The sequence below is a fragment of the Melospiza melodia genome, chromosome 1 (assembly GCF_035770615.1).
Source record: "Melospiza melodia melodia isolate bMelMel2 chromosome 1, bMelMel2.pri, whole genome shotgun sequence".
Lineage (NCBI taxonomy): Eukaryota > Metazoa > Chordata > Aves > Passeriformes > Passerellidae > Melospiza > Melospiza melodia.
In genome coordinates, this window is record NC_086194.1 from 166377180 (window position 1) to 166395581 (window position 18402).

At 38.7% G+C, this 18402-nt stretch overlaps 1 protein-coding gene across 2 annotated transcripts in view; it reads right to left on the bottom strand.

Moving 5' to 3' along the window:
- ZFAT (zinc finger and AT-hook domain containing) overlaps positions 1 to 18402 on the bottom strand; it is a 116330-nt gene that overhangs the window by 82094 nt on the left and 15834 nt on the right. The window contains exon 1 of one of the 2 annotated variants that reach the window (XM_063174526.1): positions 576 to 673. The exons of the other annotated variant lie outside the window; for it this stretch is intronic. The gene's annotated coding sequence lies outside the window, so the exon portion shown is untranslated. Of the gene's footprint in view, positions 1 to 575; positions 674 to 18402 lie in introns of those variants that run through there. 2 annotated transcript variants of the gene reach the window in all.

The window sequence follows — 18402 nt, forward strand, 5'->3', positions numbered from 1 at the left end:
GATCAACACTCCCTCTCATACCCTCAATGTATGTATGTCCTTAATGTCCTTACCCACAGGGTTTGGTGTCCTTAGTGTCCCTTGGTGTACCTTAATGAAGGTACATGTAATCCCCTCATCCAGGTCATCAATAAAGATCCTAATCAGGGCTGGACCGAGTACTGAGCCCTGGGAAACACCACTGGTGACCGGCCACCAACTGGCTGTGTCACCATTCACCACCACTCTGGGCTCAGCCAGTCAGCCAGGTTTTAGCCAGCAAAGAGTGCACCTGCCCAAGCTGTGGGAAGCCAGTTTCTCCAGGAGAATGCTGTGGGAAGAGGTGTCAAAGGCTTTGCTGAAGTCCAGGCAGACAACACCCACAACCTTTCCCTCACCCACTTCATCCCTCACCTGGTCATGGAAGGTCAGGTTGGTCAAGCAGGACCTGCCTTGCATGACCCCCTGCTGGTGGGACTGATCGCCTGATTGTTCCTTATGTGGTGACACACACAGTGATTGGCACCATGACTTCCCCTGGCACCATAATTCCCACATCCTCCTGCCAGCCCTTTATGGGTGTTGCATTTGCCAACCTGAAGTCGTCTGGGAGCTCCCCACATGGCCAGGACTGCTGATAAACGATGGAGAGTGCCAGGGTGGGCTCTTCCTCCATTGCGTCACTGCCCCGGGGTGGATCCCATCCGGCCCCATGGACATGCTGCGTTATTTTTAAAAGAAAAGGGACCATTGTTTAGTGAGAGCAAAGTCTAAACTTTGTAAAGTAATTAAGCACTTCTTCCTGGGTTTTGTAAACTGTTTTTCCACTAAGGGAAAACTTGAGCTATATTTCCAGCTGTGGAGGTAATCAACAGCATCCATTTAATAAAGATTCTAGGGGAGGACACTGAAGAGAGCATTCTCAAAAGCTACACAGGTTTAAGAAATTTTTTTAAAGTTAATTAGCACATATATTTTTATCAGATTTTTATTTTCTCATTGATTTCAAAGGGAAAGCAGTTTGAGTTTATGCTCTGCACTTTTGGAAGTTCTACTTGAAAATGCAAAGATGAATGCTCAGAAATTACAGGGGGTTGTTTGGCAATCAGCTTTATGCTTAAGGAAGAAAAGTTACCATTGCCTTCCTGTAAATGTTACATTATTTTTTTCCACATTATCTGTCTGCAGTAACTGTATCTGCTTGTTATTTTTATCTGCCATGTTTAATGTTGAGTTCTTGTTTAGGACTGCATAATTGCTGTTTTCTTGTTACAGAACATTAACTTTATGCTTCCAGTAACAACTTTATAATGAAAATGCTAATAAAAATGGGGCAGTGCAAACTACACAGTTACAAATCTCTCCAGAGCTTAGTATGAGGCTTATCATAATTCTTGACATCTCAGGATTGTATAGTCTACTGATACTGATTACACTGCACAGTTAATTTAAAAATTATCTCCTGCAGGCCTGAGAGAAAGGCAACAATTATAAATAACTTCAGAAAAAATATATACATACTGAAAATGCTTCTAATAAAGATTCTGGTTTTCTCAGTGTAGCAATACAGTCACTGCAGGATTCAGAAATACCCTGTATTAATCACATTTCTGCTTGCAGGTTTATTCTATTTAATCCTATTACAGCTGTACAGCATGTTTTTCCTTTGGTAGGTGGTGTCAGACTAGCTGGAGACAGCAGCACAGGCTGGAACACTGTGCAGGTTTAAATGGCAGTTTTCCTTGTTCTTTTAAGTACTTTTGGATTGGGGGTTGTTTTCTTACACAGGGACGTATAAGACAAGAAATTGTATTAGAAAAATGAAAGTTAAGAAATGCTATTATGTGCTGTTTCTTCAGTCTAGTACAAAATGAATGCTGTACAGCTGGACTGAGGTGGAAATGCATGTGAGAAAGCAAACTTTGCCTTAAGCTTTTCAAAATGTAGGACTGTCAGAAGATTATTTATGATTATGTATAAAAAGTGTAGCACAATATCCAAACAGCACCCTGATTTCATTCTTTTCGCCTTTACTGTAAATCTTTACAGTAAATCTTTACTGTAAACCTTTACTTACACAAGGCAAGAGGAAATATATATACACACCAAATAAAAAAGGTAAATTCATAGTACAAATAGAATATTCTCTACACCACTGGAAAAGGCACAAAGAGAGGTGTAGAGGACAGACATCTTTGTTATCCTATTTCTGCTGGGAAAGTTGCCACTGCTCTCATGGAACAGGGAGCTATTTATAGGATAGTGGAACAGAGAGGAAAAGCAGCACCAATCATGCTGGGTTTGATTTATTAGCTCTACAGGAGGAATTTGACAAGCATGATATGCCCAAACGATACAAATCTGACAGCTCCTCCATGATTTGTGTGATGGTAATTGGGTTAGACATTGCATCATATGTTTGACTCCAGCAGACTGCTGTACAATTCTCAATCTTCATCAATTTTCTGCAAGATTATCATGTCTTTAAATACTTAATACATTAAGTTCTCTCTCAGGAAAATGAGAACCACCACCACCACCACCACTACCTACTGACATCATTTACCTGGACTAAAGGAAATCAAAAAGCATTGGAGACTGTCCCACACAACATCCTTTCTCCAAATTGGAGAGACATGGATGGATGGATGGATGGATGGATGGATGGATGGATGGATGGATGGATGGATGGATGGATGGATGGATGGATGGACTGGATAAAAGCAGGAAGCTTCGAACTAGATGACCTTTAAGGTCCCTTCCAAACACTTCTGTATGCCATGAGCTAGGTCTGCCTGCCTGTAGCTTCTGGAGGGTCAGAAGCATCCAGAAGGAGGACTATAGAAGGAGGTTGATGCTTCGACTGTGGGAGATGCTAGGAGGAGAAGGAAGGATGGGGGAGTAGTCAGAAGCTTATGTTGTTTATTCGTGGGAATGCTGTGTCTGGGGCTCCAATTATTAGAGGATCACTGTGACCATGTAAACAAGTCTCTAAAGCAGCACATTCCTACTTATGAAAAAAGCTAAGGGATCTGTGTCATATTGATACCATTGATTTGCTCATTAATCTCTGCATCTTCCACATGATCACAGTCCAATACTTCCCTCTTTGACATAATAAATGGTGCTGATAGAATGAAAATCCATTGACAGGGAAAAGCTGTAAATACATCTTTTTTCAGAGTAATATTGCTTGACTGACAAAACGTCCAGTCACCACCTATTCATTTTTTGCTCCTTACAAGGAGGAAAACACATGCACTGCACAGTGTTTGTGGGTGTTTTAACCAACCCCTCCTTCTCCTCTCTCTTACAGAGAAATTTTGAAAGTAGTAGAGAGATTACACCACAAAATGTTTTAAGGAACATTTTCAGTTTTACAGTTTTCCTAAAAATCACTAATACTGCTTATCTTTTGAATAGACCAGCTACTGAAATGTGATAACAGCACTGAATTGTATATTCTACAGGCAGTCTGTGTAAGAGAAGGTGACTTCACTTCTCTAAATACCATTTACTAGGGCTGACAGAGACTCCAGTTATACTCCTTAATTGGAATAAGCTGTTTGAATTTTTTTTTTTATTACTCCTCCAGTGTAAGCTCTCATCTTCAGGTTTCATTGGGCAGTATCTCAAACCCAAACAACTCTGTATTCTGTCTGGCATTGTTCTCTTGGCCATGCTACAAGGTTTTTCCTCATGCAAGAATAATTTATTATTCCTTTTCCCTTCCTCCGTTGATAAAAACATGTTGAGGGTGCTTAATTTATCACTCTGCTGCTCTAATGAGATAATTGTTCAAATTGGAGGGTGAAAGCAAATAAATTTTGTAGCTTGCACACCTGAATACTCTCTCTATTTTTGGAGGTTTCTTCAGTCATTTTCTGTGTTAACAATGAGTGGAAGTTTAAGCATTAAATGTTTAGCTAGACTTCTTTCTGCTTCACTTCTCTTTCTCTGGAAGAACAGCACAGTTGCATAACACGTGAAGTGCAGTCCCTAAAAACCATCTGCTCAGTCTCCTCTCATTAGCACACCATGGCAAGGGTTTGGGTTTGGTTATTTTTGTAACACAGACACCACTACTTAAACATCCAATAAAACTATATGAGTTCTGGTTTTATGTTCATACAAGGAAACTGCTGAGAAATTACTCATCCCTGTTACAGCTCAGCCATCAATTTTGCAAAACTAATTTATGATTAAACCCATGCATGTATTGTGGACACTTCACATGCTTTATGACAGTTTACATTTGCTCATACTTAGTATCTTCTGATGTATTCTGAACCATAACTGAAGCCTGATTATAATCTCATTCATATTGATGACAGCCAGAAAAAAAACCTCCTTAGAAATCAGTGAAGTCACTCAGTTGTTATGGAATTTTATGGAGTCAGGATCTGGTTTTCAGTCACAACAATTTTAGACAGATTACACGGTCCCACATCAGCAGCACTACTCTGCCACAAAAACAACCATCAAATGTAATTAACAGATGGGAGCTGTCATTGAGATCAAGCCTTTGGAAGTTGTTACTTTAGTGTGACCTTACTTACCTATTTTTCTAGCAGAAATGCTGCAGCTCAAGCAAAAATTCAGGAAGTTTGGTATACTAGGATTTCCTAATATCCCATCTGGACACACTGGAGGACATCCAGCCAAGGACCAGCAGAACCTTGACATCCCTTGTGCTTCCCATGCATGCAGGCCATGTCTGCAGAGCTCCAGAACCAAAGCTGCCAGTGAACAGTCAGAGCCTGGCACAGGGCAATGCTCCACACGGTCACTGTCACACAGCAGCACACATGGATGTTTAATTAAAATGACATCTACATCAAAAAGGATGTTTTTGATGGAAGGAATTGCAGCCTTCATTCTGCATCCCACCATATTAACTACTGCCTTATCAGCTGAAGCATTGATAAGCAAACGTTCTTATCAGCATTGCCCTGGGAAAAACTTCACTTGATTGTTCTTACACTACTATTATATATATGTGTGTGTGTATCTACACATTTTTATAGTAAATCTGCACTTCAAGCAGTATAAAAAAATAGAAAAAACAGTTTTAAGATGAGCATCTGTATGAAAACTATTTCTGATTGTTCAACATGCAATTGGTTTTTCTAGTATTAAAAAAAAAAGAAAAACTATATCAAAACCTTTACTCTTAACATGAAGCACCATCCAAGATTATTTAAATATTTATTTTCTCTAGCAAGCATGTGATGCGGCTGTATTTCCCATTTCCTGAATTCACTGATTCCAAATAGGAAAAAACTTTATATAGCAACAAGTCAAAAAAGTTCAGAAAGGAGAAATCTGGGAAATTTGTGCTTCAAAAACCTACAAAACACCTATCAATTTAGTTGACCAAGAAGCATCATAGCACAAATAACATAGATTCTAAGAAGAGATTCCTCACAACTTCTTAACTTAGTTTTTCACTAAGTTTTCTGATGTGAGGATGCCTGAGCTAAATGCAGATATAAATACATTTACTGGTGGGAGATGTAACATCACTGTTGAAATTCCTGCAGAACAGAAAGAACCAACATACACACTAGTGCCTCTCATCTGAAAACTCTACAAAATTATCTTCCCTTTCCGTTGCCCCTCAAAGATTCCATCTTTTGGTAAGACAGAGTTTGCTTCTTGCTTTTCTGCATCTATCCTATAACATCAGTTTTTTTCTAAGACCAATTTAAGCAGGAAGGGGTCGGGGTATTTCTTTGTTTCATAGCAGAAGCCAGATTTCATTAACACATCTGAAGGTACAAAGTTTGTGTCTCCAGCTGACAGAGACACACCAATGTCAACCCCTTGGTGTGGGATGCATCCAAGAAGCGCCTCTGCCTGGAAAACCAGAGCAGCTGTGACAGTGGAAATCCTGGGTGTGTTATGGCTCAGTACAGGCAGGAAGCAGCCCACAGCAGCTATGGCAGGCAGTTCATGGGATGAACAAGACTTCATGTCTAGTGGGACATAACACACAGTTAAAAAGCTTCTGTGGACTGCCAACACTGGACTGTGATCCAGGTTAGAGATTTGCTGTCTTATAAATTCCTTAGAATAAGTGTGAAACATCTCCAGAAAAAGAGATGGTTAACAGATCTCGTTTTCCACTAATCGTAGTTACTCAATTCAACTAATTTAATAATATGTGGGGAAATGTGTTTATTAAAAAAATGCATTAAGCCATGCACTTAATGTATATGCTTTCAGCATGTTTTCCATAGCCTTAAGTAAACAGGGCTCAGTTCACAAAGCATCTTTCATCCCTGCCGCTTCCCTTTTTCCTGTCAGACAAAGATAAGGCTTCTGTGAAGCTTGGAAAAATAATTTTTCACTTTATTGAAATAGCAGATTTTTCAGATAAAGCCATATTGTTTACAGGAAATGATTTCCCTGCTGAGACAGTGATGTTATCAGACAACAAACAATTCTGACTGACATAAACTGCATTTCCTTCGTTCTGCTTCCAGATCCATGAACTGTTCCATGGATCAGGCTTTCCTTGGCTGCAGAGGTGGACAAGTGTGGCATCTGCTGCTCCTTAACAGGAAGAGAAAACCCAATGCCACAGCTAAGACCCTCACTACTCATACTCACCTACTATAAAATCATGTTTTAAGTTCAAGCTTTAAGCAGTTTGAACTTTGTCTGTACTCTCCCCAGACACAGAACCTCTATAAAACATGAATTAAGCTAAGCAGAACTGGCACAGCTGGTTAAAAGGAAGGGAGCTGCATTTTGGAAGAGTCTTAGTAAACACAACAGACAAGTAAAGCAAATATCAATAAACATCTATTGCAAAACTTGTATTTTTAGCAGAAGACAAATCTATGGAGAATAAAACATATGAATAAATGTATTTTCAAAATTGCTGTGAAAAAATCCACATTAACCATGCCCCTGTGTTTTTCAAGAGAAATTTAATTTTTAAGTGACTTACCATTGATGTCATATCTATAAACAACTTCCAGACAACCTTATAAATCATTCACACTCAATCTTTGCCCAAGATATTTATCCCATTTTGGTTTAGGCCATCACTGGCACCATGGAATTATCACTGTTTACCTAAAAAGCATCAACAAAATGGAAGAAAAAAGTGAACTACACTACTTAAAACAATGTGTCAGATTCCACAGGGTTATTTTATGCTTGGAATCTAGAAGTTTAGTTTTAGTTTAGCACAAACCAGAATGCCAAACATTACCTCAACAAGGAGGAACAGTACCAAAATCAGTGTCTGATTCTCAAATGAAGATTTTCACAAAAAGAAAACAAGTCAGCACTCACAAGTGCAGCCAAGCAGGAAGGGTACACACAGGCACAGTACTCATTCCCCTATCAAATCCTCACTCAGAAAAACCAAAAACAAACAACTCCTCCTTCCCCCTGCCAAATACTGGTCCTGACACTCCTCAGTGAGTGTCTTTTCTCCCTTAGGAGAAGCCAAACAACTTGAAATTATTTGATACACTATCATTATAACCTACTCTACTGCCTATGTAACCAAGGAGTAGCTAAACAAAAACCACAAACCTGGAACCACAAAGAACTCTAACTCTTGAAAAACCCAACTATTCAAATGCTTACATTAATGAAAGCTTCAACAGGCTCACTGGTTTTCTATATTTATATTTCATTCCTAGTGAGTTTTCAAGTGCTGCATCAAAAGCAGTCAGAACTGTTCTTCAATAGAACAACAGTGTCTAGTTGGATCATACTTCAGTTTCTGCAACATGAATTCTAGATTTCAAATGCATTAAAAAAAAAAAACAAAAAACAACAAACCTGCTGAAATACCAAATATGTCTCCACATTTGATCTGCTCAGAATATTTAGTCATCGTCCGTGCTACCAAGGAAATTAGCTCCACATAGAGACACTGGCTGAAAAGATGAATCTCAGACATTCTGGTTGGCAGAAACTGTTGATTTGAGGATTCCTTCTTGCCATCAAACTTAATTTTTTTCTGTTTTTGTCACTGTACTATTGCATGGCTCCATGTGGTCATGGTGCACACAGAGCACCAAGCAAGGACATGGATCCAGTCTGAGGAGGGACAGCAAGAGCATTTCACTGACACCAGAGAGCTGTGCTGGTCACACAGCCTGCTCCTGCCTGGGAGCAAGGGCAGGAATCACAGTGGATGGGTCAAGAGTGTGAGTCAACATTCACCACCACACAACAAGTGACAGCAAAGCTGCAGGATGCCACAGCCTCACAGGGAAATCCTTCTGTCTTGGCACTTTCCTCCTGCTTCAGCACAGCTGTCAAACCCAGCACTCCCAGAGCAACCCACGGCAGGATGGGTGAAGCAAAGACAGCAGAACCTGAGGAAAGTTCTGTCAGGCAGAGTCAGGGACACCACGAGGCACTGATTCTGGGAAATGGAATAGACAGACATGCAGATTCTTTCTGGAGATAAGCTTGTTTTTAATTACATCATCTCTCCTGAGGAGGAGAACTTGCATCCCTCGTTCTTCCCTACTTCATCCCAGCTGGAGATCTGTGTTTTGTACCAGTTAAACAGATGCACTGAATAAAACCACAGAAGAACAGTTTTGTACATGCACAAGTGCACACACAGCAAACACATGGTTGCACTGCAGTGCTCACACACACAGGGGTGATGTTCAGATACAGGATTTGATTTTATCTCTTCCATGCAATTCCTCCAGTGCCATATATTGCATAACACCTGCCCACAAGGACTTTTACGTACTAAAAAGACCTCTTCAGTTTGTAAGCAAAAATAGAAGCACAACGAAATGTTCAATTATAGCAAAATGGGGCTCATGTGTGTGAATTTGAATGAGGACAAATCCTCTTACTGATTTTTATAATGTATTTGGCTTCATAAGTTAAAAATATTAGAGTCTGAGCCTTTCAAATATTAACAAGGGTACCAGATTGTAAAAGTGATTCTCAAAAAACCTGTTTATACTTTATGAAGATGAGGAATTCCATGTACCCCATTCTTCCATTTGAGTAAAAATATTTAAGTTCTGTCTTTAAATTTTTTGGTACCTAAGAATGCCTAAATGCTGAAGCCATACTTCATTTAACAACACATCCATCAACAGAATTATCAGTGATTCTAAGACATGATAGAAGAAGAGCTACTAGAAAAACAAGAGATCCTTGTCTTCTTTTTCCTCCTATGCAGATTTCCCCTATCAGAGATATTTATCATTTTTTTTAAGATAAAAGGCAACAGAAATTGTTAAAGCTTAGTATTTTTACTACTTTAATGATCTCTTGGTTTGGGAATTGATTTTACAGCACCCTGTAAGTTTATTCCTCCTTTGACAATGATCAAGTAGATAATAAGCAATAAATCACTGCTGCAACTGAGAACTGAACATTCAAGATAAGGTTTTAGATTATTTCTGTCATCTGGGCATGAGACATTGCTTTTCAAGCAAAGATATATTGTCACAGTTTATTTGCAATTAGAAAGATACAGATCCCATCAGTTAAAGCCTGTTTCCCAACAAACATGCAGGCCTTTATACAGACGGAATCATAATTTCAGTATGAAGAGATTTCTAGAAATGCATATTGCCTCCATAGAAGTTAGTGCTTACAATAATAAATACTACTGAAAAATAGGATTCCCTGCTTGCCAGTGTCACTTGGTCATTGAGGAAAGCTGCCTTTCCAAGTCAGTTGAAATAAACACCCACCCCCCAGCCCCACCACTTATTATAGCTGAGTGTAGGATGTTTACAGGAACTAAAAATTAGCTGAACTATACAAATACAGCAGTGCTTTTCAGGATATAAAAAAATTAATCTGCAGACATACTCTGGTGTATGGATTTGCACCACTCATACAGTACATGCAACTCTTATTAACCTTCACTAACATTATGAAGTCAATCCATGCATTTTAACATTTAATCTTCTGAATATCAGAACTCAGTAATATGCATCTGCAGTCCCTGATGTTGTAGAGATCCAAAAGCAAAAATAAGATGTTTCTCTCTCACAGCCCCTGTACAAGAGCATGCTACTGCACTTACATGCCAAGGCCCTGGATGTTCAGTACAGGCACCTTCTAAAAATCCAAATTTTTCAAACTGAAACTCAACTCTAAAATATATATGGGAGATAAATGGGGTGGTACAAACTGGGAGTCCTCAAAAATGCCCATCTCAAATTCTATGGAAAAATAACCCTTTGTTTATATTTCCACAGTTTCCTTAGTGTGCTAAATTTTACAGCATTTGTTGCAACATTTGCGCATCTTATTTTTATGTTCTTAAAATATTTCCCATTTCTCCACTGGAACTTTTTAAAGGCAATTCTACTATTTCAATTATTTTCATTCTTATTTTCATCTCCAGTTTCAGCTACTCAGAGATACAAGTAATTTTAATAGCAGAAGAGCAAAACATTCCTCAGCCTCACCATCTGAACTTGTATTTTACAGGTGTGTTCAATGTGACAAACAAGACCTCAGCAGTGCAGGAAGATAAAATTCTGATGAACCCAATCAGTCAGAAGGCTGAGCCTCAGCCTTCTCCAAGCCCTCTGAACAGGTGTTTGCAGCTTTGCTGGAGAAAAGGAATCACAGATGCAGATTATTTCATGCACAGAGGAGGGGGGAAACTCTCCAAATATTTTAACAGTTGTTCTTTGTATGAAGGAAAACATGAGCTCAAGCAATTCTGCTGAATGCAGCTGTGAGTTCCAAGCAAGGAAAGCCAGCACTCGAGCAGGCCAGTGCAAAGGACACAGGACTGCCTTTGGAGTCACCAAGGACTTTAGGGCATTGCTCAGAAGTGGCCACAAAAAGTGCTCAGAAGAAAACCACAGGCAAGCCAAACACTGGACTTCACAGACACTCCACCTACTCAGCAAGGGTCAGCCTTGGTATTCATCACAAGCTTTTATCAGCAAAGGCAGCTGTGCTTGCACCTGCACGTACAGCTAATGCCACCCACCCAAAAGCAGCAGCTGTGTGGCCCCTGTGTCACTCTGGATCCCAGCCTGATCTTCATCCAGGTACTTCCCTCTGCTGCAAAACACCAGGAACTGATCCATGTCACACAACACTGGCTTCACATGAACAAGATGAGGTCATCTGCTTGCTGGGCATCAGGCTGATGTGCCAAATCTGCTTCTTCTGTTCCCAAATTTCACTGCTGTGTTTGTGAGCCTGTCCTGTCTCATTCTCCAACAGTTGCTTCAACTCCTCATCCCCACCAGATCTGCACAGCTGCCAGGCCAAATCCCCATCATCCCTTCCCAGACATCCCAGTACTGCAAAGCTCACCTGGGATCATGGCATAAACATGCATTTGGACAACACTGCAACACCCATCTTCTTCAGCTGCAAACAACAGCCACATTTGAGACATGTTAAGATGTTAGGACTTGCTATTTCATGACCAGAGAAAGCAGATCCTTTCATTTCAAACACTTAGCAAAAAAAACCCCAAAAAAACTCAAACAAAAATACAGTGTGGATTTTAAAATTTATTTATTTATTGCAGTTACAAGACATTTCAAATTATTTTCATGTGCTGACATGTGACAGCTGTGTTTGAGTATATGGATTAGACACCAGTACAATGTGAAGATATGCACAAGTTCAATTCCACAAGACTGGACTGACAAAGTGCACGTGAACTAGGCTTATTAAAAACAAAAAAAAGCAGCACTTGTGTGGCATGTGGAATGGGTAAGACAGCACTAACCAAAATGAACACTAGTTTAGTTATAATACATTTACTTTGAACTAATAAGTTTGTTAGAAAAACAATTTCCTTTTTTCTACGTCCAAATACTGTCTAGAACAAGGAAATGCTAAATGTTTACAGCAAAGAAAGCTTGGAAAACAACTACCAGCATTTTTTTAAGGCATCAAGCTTTGTAGCTTCTGCATCAAAGTCCTTTCTATAAATAGACAGCCATGATTTATCAAACCAAATAAGACTTATTTTTTTTAAAAGGTATTTTATCTGAGGTTATATTAGGTGCGCAAGTTGCTTTAAGAATCTTTGTAGAGGTGCTAGCAATGAATTAGATCAATAAATAAATTCGCAATCTTCTACCACCACACATGTTCCTGTGTCACCAGACAGGACACAGGGTAAGGAACAAAATGGTTACAGCAATGGGACCATCACAGAAAAATGGCTGTCCTTGGTTCACCTTTGGTCATTCACTGACAGCTTCAAAATCATCACCTTTCCAATGCTTATTAGTCCAGCTTTCCCAGGACTAAGAAATCTTCCTAGTTTTAATTCTGATAAGTTAAGGAGAAAATATTTTGCTTCTTAAAAGCATGTATATTTTTGTTCATAATAATCTTTTACAGAACCACGATAGTGAAGTTAAACAAATAAATACCCAGGTTTGTTATACTAACATTTAAATTCAACAAAACATTCAACACTTCATTTAAGTGTTGGGGCATAAAAAAAATAACATTTGGGGGGGTAGAACAGAGAGCTAGATTATTGCAAGAATATTTTTTCTATTAGCAGCAGTTACTGTCATTGGCCATCCCTTTAAAAATAGAAGATTAAAGTGAAACAAAGAAGGAAAGAAATCCCAGGCAAGATCCAGGCAACAGCATGTGCAGATCCCACAGGACAAAAGTGAAAAGCTGAAGCTTTTCTGCAGACACTGTTCCTGGTGTCATGACTGTTTTAAGTTCTTCAGGAACTGAACCAGTGAAGACTTCTGAAGAAATATTTTCAAGAGCTGCTATTTCCAAGAAAAGCAAACCATGGTGGGGGCAGCACAAACCACACCACAGACAAGGCCATACACTGTGGACTGGGAGAACAGCAAAAACAGACTGGGTGATGTTTTTAACCTTTATTCTGGTCTTGGGTTATGCTCAGCTAACAATTAGGAGCACAATCTTCTCACAAGGAGACTTGGAATACAGAATTCCAGAGAAAATAAAAGCAAGGCACAGCAGATATGAGGCCTGCTAAGTATTGGACAGCATTGATAATAATTTGTCCCCACAGCCCAAAGTAAGAGAAGCTGCTAAAACAGACCAGTGATAAAGCAATGAACTGCAGAAGTTCACCACCTCTGGTCATTCCAAGGAAGCCTAATCTTGTAGTTTATAACACAACGCAGCAAAGAACTCAGCTTCGAGCAAAGCATACACCAGCTTCGGATCTCCATTTCAGATTAGATTTCAGGAGTCACACCTACCAGCCAGGATAATTCTCAGGGAGGCAATTCATCTCTGTCTGTAGAAACACTGCTTGACAAATCTAAATGCACACATGGATTCCTGACAGCTTCTCCTCCTGCTGTTGTCCAAGCATAGCCAGGTGCAGCAAACATCTGACTGAAAGCTGGAGCTGGTACAGCTTCCAGTCGGGGATGTTTACAGCAACAGACTACGATACATCACTGCAAGGGCCTGGGTGCAGGGCAGCTGCTCACCTCTAGGAGAGGGAAATAAAAAAAGAAAGGGTTTAAGACTAGCTCCTGTAGCATTCCAGCCAATTACTGTGCAGCTAATATTGAAGAAAACATGTTTTTACATTCAGTAGCAAAAATAGTTTTAGATTCACACACAATTTACATTAAATTAACATTTCTAAACGTAGCAACTAGATGAAAAATTCTCAATTTCAATATGCATTTTGAGACCTCTCTAGGTTCAAACAGATTAATTCTTATTTATATATTATATTTATTTATATATATATATTTAATTTATACATTTAAAACAGATATAAAATAATTATTATTTTAAAGATACATTGGCTTTACTTCCCTACAGGCTCATTCCTGGAGCTCTCAAAAACAGACTTCCACTTTGAACTTTCCCATGAATTTTGAAAATGGCTATTCTCTCATAAATATTTATCATTTTAAATACAGCTCTATGCAAAATTAAAGACAGAAGCAAAAACAAGCCATATTCTTAATGAAAAAATACCAGAAACAGAAACTAGACAGAATTCTGAAAATATTTACCCTCAAGGTCAGAATCCTTCCTGATCAGTTTAAAGCTCCATTACAACCAAATGATTAAATAAACCCAAACTAAACCTACTCTCTTTGGGTAAGCATTAAAGGAGCAAAATGGGATGTGAGGGAAAACAACCTCAGGATGGAACCACTTCACTCCCCATCTTCAAATTCCCATCAGAACTCCCACAACACTTGCATTCAATTCTGCAATAATTTTTTTCTCCAAGTTAAAAGAACCTTTATAATATTAAAATTTAGTATTTACACTGTATAATATTCAAAGAGGAAATAGTGTACCTTACACTGAAGTATTTACTAAAAGCATTTCACTCAGTTGGTTGTTGCACTTTCCCCTAATGCTCTGATTTCATACTGTGGAATTGGGAGCATTCAACCATTCTGGCTTGATCATATTCACAAACTACTTAGAAGCCTTAATTTTGTAGTTTATAGCAGAATGCCTTCCTCCCACTAACAGAGCTGCAAGCAGAATGATATATTCCCCATTTAGCAGTCCTTATCACTTCCAAATGAAAATAATTTTTCAAGTCACAAGTTTTCCAGTGCCAGATTATACATAAACTTCAGCAATTCAAGGTTGCTTGTTCTCTCTTTAGATCTCCACAGTAACTCATACAACCAGAAATTATGACAAGGTGTTTCAAACTGAAGAAAAACAACTGTATTCAAGATTTCTTAAGTTCCAGAAACCCATCACATCCAGTTTTCAAAGAAAGGTTTCCCTCTGCAACACAAGAAATTGTTACTAGTAAGTGAATTTCGTTATTGCAGCAGCATGCCAAGACTAATGGGGAAACTGCATGCAGTCACTATGGATACCATGCTGACCTTCATTACTTTTGAGAATAAATAACTAAAAAGCCAGTGGTCATTTGCAACAAAGGCCTCTTCAGGCTGTTCCAAAACTGAAAATTCCTATTTTACATTGGAAAGAAATAGGCTATTTCATGCAGAGGTAGGCACATGGTATTTGACTAATTAGGCTGCTGAGCATTAAGTTGCAATGAGCCATTTCTTTGGTTGCTTTCTTTAATACTTCTTAAGGAATAATGAAGGTTACTACAATGTTACCTGCCCAAAGAGAACAAACTCTCCACAACCTTGGTTTTTTTTTACCACATACATCATCACAAAAATGCCCATTTACATGACAGTGACATTTCTTGGTGCGTTATTGGATTCACTATCGACTATAAATACCTGCATAACATCTTACAAAGGAATTATATTTGTATAAAAGGAGTTGAAATTTTCATTTCCAAACATGGTGTTGAAAAAGGCAGAGGCATTACAGGTGACAGTACAACTACATGCTTGAAAGATCCAATTTCTAGAAAAGCTCAGTCAAAACTGAAGCCATACATTCATTAAGAAGCCTCTTCGGCGATTTTCCCAACTACTTTCTTCTTTTCAAACAAAAAAGTAGAGAGCATACTCCAATTTTCCTTAATGGCACAGCCCTCTCATTTCCATAAAGACTAAAAGCTCTGAAAATAAACAAGATTTTTTCCAATATCATCACAAGCTGAAGAACATTGGCTGCTGGCTTCTGTTAATGCCTTTAATTGTTTCTCTTGAGAACAGTAATAAAAGATACCATTCTTTGAAGTGTGAAGACCCCTCCTAAGTCCACACATAGAGAACACAAAGAATGATGCAGATCTTCAATAATACATGAAGTCCTTCTGGCACCTGAAATTTACTTCTTTGTTATTAACAGCAACATAAGATCACCCTCCTAGGAATTGTTCCTCACCTGTAAATACTCCAGAACAGCAACAACAAAGAAAAATTAAAATCCTTATTTAACTACCATAAAATTTGTGAATGCTGGCTGTTGACTTCCATGGTGAAGTTCTTCCTACTGTATTTAGATTTGTGTGCAGTTCAAGAATCCCTTTAATAGTTAGGATTTAATGTTTCATTCTCAATTCTCTTCTGATCAATATGCATGATACTTTACAAAACCCTCATGGGATTTCCCTCATGGAAAAGTCAGGATTTAGAAGAGACACCATTAGAATACTGTTTGTGTTCATCCACCAGTTCCAAATCAAAGCCATGCAGATCCCCAAAACTTACTGCAATTTTCCCAAACATCCATCATTAACTTACCAGTCACACAGAACTTCTATTGCACCTTTCATGAGCACCTTGAGCAAAAAGTCCAGCAAGACAGGAAGGAGGAGAAAGAAGAAAGGAAGAGGGTGAGGAAGCAAACAGCCAAAGATCTTCCTCCTTCTCTTGCCCCACATCTTAAGACTTCCTCACTCTACAACCACCATCACCGCTGAATTCAGTGTATTTGGGGCCTCAGTTACCACACAAAAATAATGAAATGAGAATGGAGCCCAAGGAGCCTATCTGTGTGTGCATGCTCTGTGTGTGTGTTTGGAGCCAAGATCTTGTCCGTCAGTCCATCAGTCAGTCAAAGCAATTTAGCCTGAGATGCCTGATGCAAGCAGAGTGATGAGAAATGACAGAGGCAGACAGATGCTCACTGTTGCCATGAGTTTTTTTTTTTTTTAAGTCATGCATATTAACCAGAAGAGAACTGAGAATTAAACATTAAAACCTAACTACTAAAGGGATCCTTGAACCGCACACAAATTGAAATACAGTAGGAAGAACTTCACAGTTGAAATCAAGAGGTTCCACTGTGAACTGCAATGAACTTCTGACACCCACACAGAGTTCACTGCAGCACTACAAGTTAACAATATCCATCATGAGGAATTACAGTGAAGTAGGAAGTGAATACAAGTAGCTTTAACACTGCATTTCCTGTGTATTTTCAGAAAAACATGTTCAGCTTCTTCTGATCACTAATACTTACACAGTGCAACTAATAAATTCAGCACAAGAGGGAAAAAGACCTTTCAAACTGGGACATGAATTCTAAATAAATTAAAGATTAAATCTAACACTGCCAATTGTAAAGAAAGAAGAAAAAAAAGTGTCTTTGTATTTTAAAAATGTCCAGGAAAGCATGAAAGTAAAATGTTACTAGCACACCTCAGATGGAATTTCAGTGAGGGCTGGATGCATACATCATATGAAATTATTTCAGTAGAACAAACTACAGAAGTCTATGTGGTAAATTAATTATTTTTATCTGACAAAAGGAGTTCTAAGGAGGACAAACTACTGAAAAAGGATAATGATGTGAGACAAAATAAAAGTTCAGATCCTGATTCAAGATTGCCCCACATCTTAGTCCGAACAAAGTTCGAAAAAGTCATAAATTTAGTGTGCTCTGCCTCAGAATGATGGCAGCAGTTACATACCCCCTTCTTCCCCACCAGAGTCTCATATTCCTCTGGCTGAGCAACACAGCTCAGCCTAAAGAAACCATATGTTTATTTATGGCACAGCATCTTGGCTCTCCACGGGGTGGAGTACCATACCCAAGATGTCATTCAGGCCAATTAAGTCTTTATTTCAGGGAAGTTCTGCAGTAACTGGTAATCTCCACAGCCACCACAGGAGGTAGGAAGTGGCTAATTTGAGGTCACTTTGCTTTAAAAATGAGCTAAAAAAATTTAAAACTCGTCTACCACTAAAAAGTTATCATAATGAATTACCCTCATAAAAGTCCCAACCAGAAGGTTAACCTGCAATCAAGAACAGAAAAAAAAAAAAAGAAACAGCATTACCACCCTTACTTGTATTTCTCTTCCTCAGTACACAGTCATCCAGCTGTTTATGTTGCTACAGGACATACAGCAACGTGCACTGTTATTTTCCCTTTCTAGATTTTAAACTTTTCCAGGAGGACAGCCTCATCCCAATGCACAAGAGAAACATGAACAACCAGAACTACAAAATTAGAGGAGAAATATGAATATTATGAATTTATTAGGCCAGATTTTACATAAAGATTCCATCCTTTCCCTCAAGTTTTCATTGAAGTATTACTTCCTCAGTGTCAGCAAGAAATTTTGATTATACAACCTCAGTAGGTTTGACATTGTAACTCATTACTGCTACCCATGGCATAGTTTTAATGTCATAGTTTCAGCTATTTACCTCTTTTGCTCCCTCTTACAGGAAAGGAACTTTTGCCTCATTCCTGGGAAAGATCTACAGAGAAACTAGATTGCTCAATGCGGGATAGATTATTGTAGATATTTAATAATGAACTATTAAAACAAATCATTAAGTACTTCCAGCTCCCTCTCCCTGACATATCTCCATGTTATACTGAAGAGTCTTCCAACTCCTCATATGGGCCTATAATCTGCCTTGTCTTCTTCCAAGGTAACAAATCTCACTGATCCAAGGTGACAAAACTACCTGTAAATCTGGGGTCTTTTAAAGGCATCTTTAAAGCATAAGATTCAGAAGATTATCCAATCTGAAAAAATACAAAAAGTTCAGACCAGTGATCTGATTGCTCTAAAAGAGTGGAAGACAGAAGCACAAG